Source organism: Brachyhypopomus gauderio, chromosome 4, assembly GCF_052324685.1.
Source record: "Brachyhypopomus gauderio isolate BG-103 chromosome 4, BGAUD_0.2, whole genome shotgun sequence".
Taxonomy (NCBI): domain Eukaryota; kingdom Metazoa; phylum Chordata; class Actinopteri; order Gymnotiformes; family Hypopomidae; genus Brachyhypopomus; species Brachyhypopomus gauderio.
The window spans coordinates 35,823,708-35,833,202 of record NC_135214.1 but is presented as its reverse complement, the minus strand read 5'-3'; positions in this window follow the sequence as shown (position 1 = coordinate 35,833,202).

The following is a 9,495-nucleotide window of genomic DNA, read 5'->3' as shown; positions in this document are numbered from 1 at the left end:
TCAGAGTTATGCAATTTATTATTCTTTCTTTTCCTAACATTTTGAAATACAATATGTTATAAATGTAATCAGAAAATGACAATCATGGTACATATAGTTATTACATTTCTAACTTTTTTTAATGTAACAAGCATAATCTAATTTTTACAACCTCTCAGCTCAAACGGCCGTTGTTTCAGTTTGGTCTCAAGTCCTCTGTGCACCAGATATGCAAAATAAACAAACACAAAACAAACTTTCCAGCAGTTCTGTGTTCTCATGCTGTTCTGTACATAGCAAACACACACACACACACACACACACACACACACACACACACACACACACACACACACACACACACCACGCAGAGCTGGATAGGTGTACATGCACAGAGAAACGATTATTGCGGTTTTAAACTGTTCAGTTATAACTGGGCTGTTTGGCTACATCATAACACACGGAGGAATGTGAGAAACTGTGTTTCATTACACCGCACCTGAAGGTCCGAGCACGACAGATACTGAAGAAGACACAAACATCGCCATGTGTCCACTGACTGTGTTGATAGGCTAACAACAAATCACAAACCCATCTGTAAACAATAACAACAACAAGGTTTACCACAGGACACGGAGCTCATGTAAAGAGTGACAGGACCGTGGCTCTGAGAACGAGCTCAGGGCAACAGCTGTGGTCTTATAACAAAGGAATGATTCAAAACGACTGACCACAGGTCCATGATAGAGTGAAGGAGGGAGAGAGGGAGGGAGGGAGCGAGTGAGGATTGGAGGGGGGGTATAATAGGGGGGCTGTGATGTAACCTGTGAGTCTCTATTATGAAACGAGGAGAGATTACACTAAGTAGGTTAGTGGAGCGGGACGGATGCTGCCACAGCTTTGGCCCCGCCTCCTCCTGTTTGGCCCCTCCCCCATTCCCTCGCTCCATCTCTTCTTCTTTCCTGCTCTCTCGTTTTATTTACACTGGCCATTCTGTGTCACCTGTTTTTGTCTTTCCTTGTGTAACTTCTGTGTTTCCTCCGAACAACAGACTGTTTCACCTCGGTTTTCTTCCATTGTACCATATGTGTATGACCTTTGAAATTCCAACTTCCTCTGTTATGGTCTTGCCTTACGTTGTGGTTTCTGTGTGTGATTCACAGGTGATACAGGCAGAGATGTGTGAGTGTGTGCTGAGAGCGCTCGAGGACCTTCTTGCTAATGTGGGGTGATGCACAAACACACTGAGTCTCTCTACAGCTCTCCTCTGTACACAAGCGGCAGATAAAGTGCTGGTGGAGGTTTTTTCACCCAAGAGGATTATTTTAGAATCCAGCTCCATTGCTGTAATCCCCCTCCCATCCCCCTAATGCTCAGGCTGTTAATCCACCCCCCCCCCCCCCCTCTAGCACTGGATAATCCATCTGGCTGCCTCTCCTCTCATCCTCTCCCCTCTCCTCCTTCTTCCCTCCTGTCTTTTCCTCTGCCTCCTCCCCTCCCCTCTCCTCTCCTCTCCTCCCATCTTCTCTCCTCACGTCCCAACAGAACACCTGGACAATTTCAAACATCTCTTCACTGTCCAACGCCACAAATCCAACATCAGGCTTCTTCTCTATTCAAAGTGGGACAGATTTATTTGAATGGCCCCAGTTAATTGTAGCTGGGGATCTTTCCCAGAAGCACGGAGGTGTTTTACATGGCGTAGGGGCCACACGGCCTGGTGTTCAGCCTTGCTTTCTCCAGATGGTCCAAACTGCGTCACAAAGACGCTTGTTTGAGAAAAATAAAGAGTCGATCAGTGAGTCACTGAATCTGAGCGGCAGTGAAACAAAGGAAGAGACGTGTTCTGCTGCTCCGCACGTCTGCCATGTCTGGGCTTTTCGGACCGCAGACAGTTATGGTTCTGAAGCGTAACCCCCAGAGCTGAGGACCCAGTCCGTCCAGTTTCAGACTGCACTGCTGATGGGGAGCACCAGGTGCTATAATGAAGTCTTTTCTGTCAACCTTTTCTTGAAAGAAAACAAGAAGAATACATTCATTCAGAGAAGAGAGAAAAGACTCAGAAGACCATTACCCTCATTCACTGTCTGAATGAAAATCCAGATGGAAAAATATTTTTTGGTGTGAAGTAGAATACAACAAGAAAAACATCCCAGGTCTCTCTCTCTCTCTCTCTCTCTCTGTCTCTTTCTGCTGGCTGTCATGGCAACCAGGGGAGCAGCTGACCAGGGGTGCTGTCGCAGTAATGATTCGACTCACTTGAAGGTCAGGCCTCTGACACACACACACACACACACACACACACACACACACACACATGCATATTCTAAACACATGCTGAGTGACTTACAGTTCATGTGTACAGTCACTGAATACAGCCACATTCTCTGTAGTAGCTACACTGTGGTTCTTTAGTGATTTAGACTGATCCTTCATCTCCAATCACACCTTGTCTGAACTGTAAAAGTGTTCCTAAAAGGTTAGAGAAGAGTGTGAGGGAGTTTACACATGTACATACCCTTACTATTCTCAACTCAACACACCGCACACCAGCTCAACTGTTCAGTATTTAACACTTAACACCTGCAGTAATGATGTGTAGGGTCTGTAGAATGTTGGAAAGTCTGTAGAATGTTCTGCCTGGATTACATAGGCTCATTTACTCACTTAAAACCAACCAACAATATTTGAATCTTGAAGTTGGTTGAAAAATCTTGGAGTTGGTTGGAGAGTAGGACTTTGTTGAAGACCTCAGTGTCTGTTGGAGAACATGTCCAGTTTTCTACAGAATGCTGCTGAACAGAGTTCCCCCTAGTCTCACCACTATCGCTCTCAACTGCAAACAAAGACATCACCTCATCACCATGCACCGAAAACGATAACGAAGTCCATATCGTTCCTGTCCATCCAGCTTGGAGACACACCCTGGTTTAAAGAAACATGGCAAGCTGATCATAATACACTCTATTTTATAAACATGACATGCAACCACACTGTGTTCTCCATTTAGATAAGACTTTATATTCAGTGAACTTTGACCTTTCAGGATTTTTCCCTCATTTAATGTCTTGTTAACGGTGGCACTCTGAGAGAAAACCAGGAACAAAAGTGATGTGTACAGTGTAGGCCATTATCAATCTGAACTACACCAGCACAAATTAGCATGCTATGTAAACAATGCTGTCAACCAGGCGATGACCGAGAATTTATAAAAGCTGTTCCATAAATTGCGTTTTGTTTTGACATTTCCTTGTGTGCTGGGTATGGCAGAATGTTCCGGATGTTTGGGAGGTCTGTTGTACTGCATCAGCCACAGATTCACTCACTCCAGAGAGGTGGGCACAATGGGCCCTGCTGCCATAGCAACCTGGGTTTGTTTATGAGTCAGCGTGATATGGCATGAGAGACTGACCCACTTTAACACTGACACAGACATGAAGGCCACTCCTCCTTATACACACACACACACACACACACACACACACACACACACACACACACACACACACACACACACACACACACACACAAATATAGACGCACAACACACTGATTTACAAAGAATTACAACATGCACATATTTTAAAGGCCAAAATACACACACACACACACACACACACACACACACACACACACACACACACACACACACACACACACACACACACACACACACACAAATATAGACGCACAACACACTGATTTACATAAAAAAAATTACAACATGCACATATTTTAAAGGCCAAATTACACACATGCACACACACACACATACAGGGGCCAAAGGTACACACATATATACACCCAAATATTCAGACACACAACACACCCACACAAATTATAATATACATATGTCTTTTATCACACACCCAAACAAGCTGACTAACTATTTCTGAAGAACTGACGTACTGACAGATTAACTGTCAGAGAGACTCACTGGCCAATAGTATAAATGAAACCAAAATATGTCATTAGGGTGTGTGTGTGTGTGTGTGTGTGTGTGTGTGTGTGTGTGTGTGTGTGTGTGTGTGTGTGTGTGTGTGTGTGTGTGTTTTGGCCTTTAAATATGTGCATGTTGTCATTTTTTGTAAATCGGAGTTGTGCATCTATATTTGTGCATGTGTGTGTAATACATTGTAATGGTCAAACTGTCAACTTACACAATGGGCCTTCATTGTTCACTCTGAGACGTCAGTGTGTGGACTACACACTCACTACAGGCACTTCTGATAAGTTCTCGATTTGCACAGTACAGCTTTTTATAGACTTCAGTAAGACGTATTCCTGACGGGAGACCATCACGTTGCTGAGATGGTCCTGTGGAACATCTCCCATAAACGTACGGCCCATGCTGATACGCCTCCAAAGGTTACAGGAGACGCTGACACTGATATGCTATCATAAGAGTCCAGGAGGGCAAAATCACACTGGATCAAAATTCCATGGTAGATGAATTTAAAGGGGAAAACCAACAGGCAGAGTAAATGAATGTTTAAACACACACACACACACACATACACACACACACACACACACACACTCCCACAAACACACACTCCCACAAACAAACACCCCCCCCCCCACACACACACACTTTTTAAAAAACCTTAGCAGTGTCCCTCCTTTTCTGCATCCATACCCTCTTCTCTCTCTCCTTCTTTCTCTCTCCTTTTGTCTCTCTTCTCTCTTTTGCCCTATCTTTCTCATCTTCTCTCTCCCCATGTCTCCCCCGTCTTGCTCCCCCTTTCTCCCTCCCTGTCTCTCTCTCCCCATAATTCTTTCTCTTTTCATCTCTCCATCCCTCTTCTTTTCTCTATCTCTTTCAGTACCTGGAAGCACATATTCTGCCCATCAACACTTCTCCACCCTGACACACACCAACACACACCCACACACATACACACAAGCATGCATAAACATATTCATACAAAAAAACACACACACACCAACCCACACACACACCCACATACTAGCATGCTTAAACACATTCATACAAACACATACACACCAACCCACACACAGGAATGCATAAACATATTCATACACACGCACACACACACATGCTTGCACACACATGCACACCATCCTGCACCACTGACTCAGAAATCATCCTCTGTTTTGTTCAGTTCTTCATTCTCTCCAGTGTTTGGCTTATTTGTCTGTTTTCTCCTCTTTTCGCCTCTTGTCCAGCAGCTCCTCATCTTTCTCCCATCCCTCTCTCATTATCTCTTTATCATCTGTCATTCCTTTTCAGAGGGAATGCAGTTTGGCATCAACTCATCTTCAATACTCATATTAAAAATCAAATGTGCTAATTCAGGTGGTTGGCATCTTTTCTCTCTTTCGTTTCTCTGGGCTATGCTGTCACACCAGTTACTTTGGACTCTGAGATCAGGGACTGCGTGATTCTCAGACTGGATTCATGGTCATTAGCTTTGAAAGTGCTAACTGCGTGAAAGAAGAAAGAAAACCTTATAAACTTCAGAGCTCACAAAGCAGCCCCCTCCAGAATAAAGAGAAGCAGAGCCCCCTGGTGGTCATTTGTGTGCTTCAACCTGTAACTTACATAACTTGTTCCCCCTGCACATACTCACAGCAGTATGACATAACTGCACACAGAAAGCACAAGTGTACATGAAAACGCTTTAAAATAACCTGATATAACCATATATACCCTGATATAACCTGACATCTCTTTGATAAAGTGGGTTTATTCTGTCTACTGAAGTAAAATCTTTGGGACACTTAGTTTATACATGGAACACATTTAGTTTAATTTTAAAACAGCTGACATCTGATTCTGGTGCACAGTAGACTCCATGGCACGGACAGTGACCTCTGCTCTGGGTTCTTTTAACACAACACAGTTGAGTGACTAAGCAGACACTCCTGGACTTTTCCTAACCAAGGCTGATCCAGTATGTATATGAATCAGGATTTCTGCGTGTTTCTTCCTGTCCTGTGCTGATATCACCAGGCAGGAAAAGGCAAAAGCAGACAGGCTACTTAGACACAAGGCAGAGCGGGAACCTTCATCTTACGTTATGCGAGTGCTGATTGGTTGGACAGTGGGGCATCTGGGAGAAAAGGTGACTCAGCGCTAGACATGTGGTGAGGAAAAAGAACTTTTCCAGACTGATGGTTGGAAAATTATCATGGGAGAGATGACACAACAGAAGAGAGAAAAGAGGAGACAACTGATCTGACCTACTTACATGAAACAACTTACCGCACCTTTAAGATACACACACACATACACACACAGACATGCACAACCTGGACACACACAACCTGCAAATGGGTCAGGGGCTGCAGCTGGGGCAGTTAGTCAATAATCTACCCCAATCCCATATAAAAGGCAACGCTATCTGTGTGGAGCAGAGTAGTGTCCACTTGTGTACACGCAGCTGATAAAATTACATTAAGGCCTTTCTACACATTCATGTGTGAAACATGTCACTTGTCTTCTAGGGCTGAGTCTGCACTATGGTTTAATGTTTAATTTCCCATGGTGTAGTGTGTAATTTCCCATGGTGTAAAGCATAATTTCCTGTGGTGTAAAGCGTCATTTCCCATGGTGTAAAACGCCATTTCCTGTGGTGTAAAGCGTCATTTCCTGTGGTGTAAAGCATAATTTCCTGCAGTGTAACATGTTGTTTCCTGAGTCCTGTCCACGTGTCAGTGATTTCCAATGAAATTCGCTTGGACATTAGTCCTGTGAGATACCACTCATACTGTGTGATTAAATAGATCTGTGTAGTTTCAGAGAGAAGATAAACATACACTATAGTGCCAAAAGTATTCGCTCACCTTCCTTGACTCACATGATAATAATGCCGACTAGGCTTGATATTAAACATGCTAGATCTCTACGACGGCTCGGCGAGCGTCTTTCAGCAGTTCACACTACACGACTGAGCGATTGCCGAGTGATCGCCGATTTGCCCCCGACCACAGTTTCTGTCGGCGATCTACAAAAACAGTCTGCGACTGAAAAACCAGCCTAAAATCGTGTAGTGTGAACCTGAACTTATTTCTCGCATATTAATGTTGATGGGCCCCCTAGCTAAATTCGCCTTGAGCCCCCAAATTGCTAAGTCCGCCACTGCACCCTTTGCAGATAGAAATCTTCTGGGAAGGCTGTCCACAAGGTTTAGGAGTGTTTATGGGGATTTTGGACCACTCTTCCAGAAGCGCATTTGTAAGGTCACATACTGATGTTGGACGAGAAGGCCTGGCTCTCAGTCTCTGCCATAATTCATCCCAAAGGTGTTCTATCAAGTTGAGGTCAGGACTCTGTGCAGGCCAGTCAAGTTCATCCACACCAGACTCTGCCATCCATGTCTTCATGGACCTTGGAAAAGGTCATGTTGGAAGAGGAAGGGGCTGAGTTGCTATTGTTCCCAAACACTTCGATTTTCTTATAATAATGATGACAGTTGACTGTGGAATATTTAGGAGTGAGGAAATTTCACGACTGGATTTGTTGCAGTGGCATCCACAGGTGGCTTCACAGTTCCAAGCTGGAAATCTGGAATTCACTGAGCTCCTGAGATCAGCCTGAGATCATTCTTTCACAACGGTTTGGAAAAACAGTCTGTAATTGGAACACCTGATTCTGATTATTTGGATGGGTGAGCGAATACTTTTGGCAATAGAGTGTATCTCAAAAAAGGTTTTGTCCTGTACGATCACTCACAGACGTCAATGCTGACTTCTACAAATGCGTAAGCTTATGTCAACAAGTAGAAAGGTAGAAAATACATGTGCACCTGTTTGTGGTACAAAATGTCCTTGCAAGAATAATATAGTTAATAATATTCCAGAAGAACAGCTGAAGATTGACTTTGAGATCATGTCTAACGCCTGTTTAACTGTGGCAGGCAGCTCCTGGAATGTTTACAGAGCAGTGAAGATGAAATTTCCTGTTTAACGAAAGTGTTATGCAACAGCATTAATATGTAATTAGCAGAACTGTGGCCTGACTGTGTTAATAAAACATAAGGGCTTGGATGAAGCATGACTGATCTGGTCAGCTCTCCTCTTCCTGCTCTGGAGGAACCCGATCACTGAGCAATCACCACCCCCTTCTGTCTCGTCATCCTACTGTGCCTCACCATCTGTTCGTTTTTCTTGTGATGGCGTTTGATTTTGTGTGTGCTGAGGCCTGTGTGGTCTTAGGTTGTGGAAATCTGTGTGGAAACAGCCCAGCTTTGCTTCTGTGTGGAGGCCGTGGCTGTAACAGCTTCTGATCGAGGTGGGACTCAAATTTGGATAAAGACTCGCATGTGTGTTTTTAAGTCTGTGGGAACCAGTCGCTGTTGGGCAGGTGAGCAGCGACACAAATCTGCCAGAGCAGAGAAAATCCCCCCCGTCTTGAGAGCAACCACAGCCAAGTCCAGCACTCAGACCAACGCACAGACCCACATTCACCTGCCAGGAAACAGGAGAAGATGGAAAGATACAAAAACCAATGAAAGAACGTAGAGCAGAGGACAGAGTGAGAGAGAGAAAGAGTGAGTATACCCTGAGGAATGTCTCACGTTTGGTCTCAAGGAGCATCTCATGTTTAGTCTTAATGAACATCTCATGTTTGGTCTTAAGGAACGTCTTTCCCGTTTGGTCTTAGGAAATGTGTTTCACGTTTGGTCTTAAGGAACGTCTCACGTTTGGTCTTAGGGAATGTGTCTCACTTTTGGTCTCTCCTTCGAACACAGTTTCATTCCTTCCATTTCCAATCCCACCTACGCCCCCACTGGACCGAGAGTAGTGCTGTTCTGGATCTGCAGGTGGGTTCGAGCACTTGGGAAAGGAAATGGACATATGGCATAAAAACACACGGATCACAGTCTTGTTTGAACTCTTCAGTTCTTGCTTTATCTCAAGTGCATATTGGCTGAAGGTGAATGAATATTTTCAGTGTCTCCAAAAGGCCCAGATCGAGGCACTAACACAGATAGTGATTAGTGCTTTGTTAGTTTGTGAATGTTTATAGAATGTTTATTACAGGAAATGAAATACATCAAAACAGGACATTTGTAGCAGTCCTTTATTAATGATAGTAAAGCCTTGTCCTTGTCAAGGCCCCACCCCTTTCATGACCCCGCCCCTTTCATGGCCCCACTTTTGGGTCACTTTGGGCCACAGGTTTTTTTCTGTTGTTGTTCTAGATGGTATAGAAACACAACAACTCTGATTTTACTGGTTGAAAATGAGCTCATATGTGCAGCAGAAAATAAGAAACAGCACACTACATGTAGTGCCAGACACGTAGAAACATGTATTTTCCTGCATAGTCCAGACAGACAATGAACACGCTACTTAAGAGATCAAACCACTTGGGTTTATGTATAATCAGTGTTGGGAACGTTACTTTAAAAAAGTAATTAGTTATAGTTACTCACTACTTGTTCAAAAAAGTAACTGAGTTAGTAACTGAATTACTCTATAATAAAAGTAACTCGTTACCAGGGAAAGTAACTATTTGCATTACAGTTTAAAAAAAGTTATATGCCA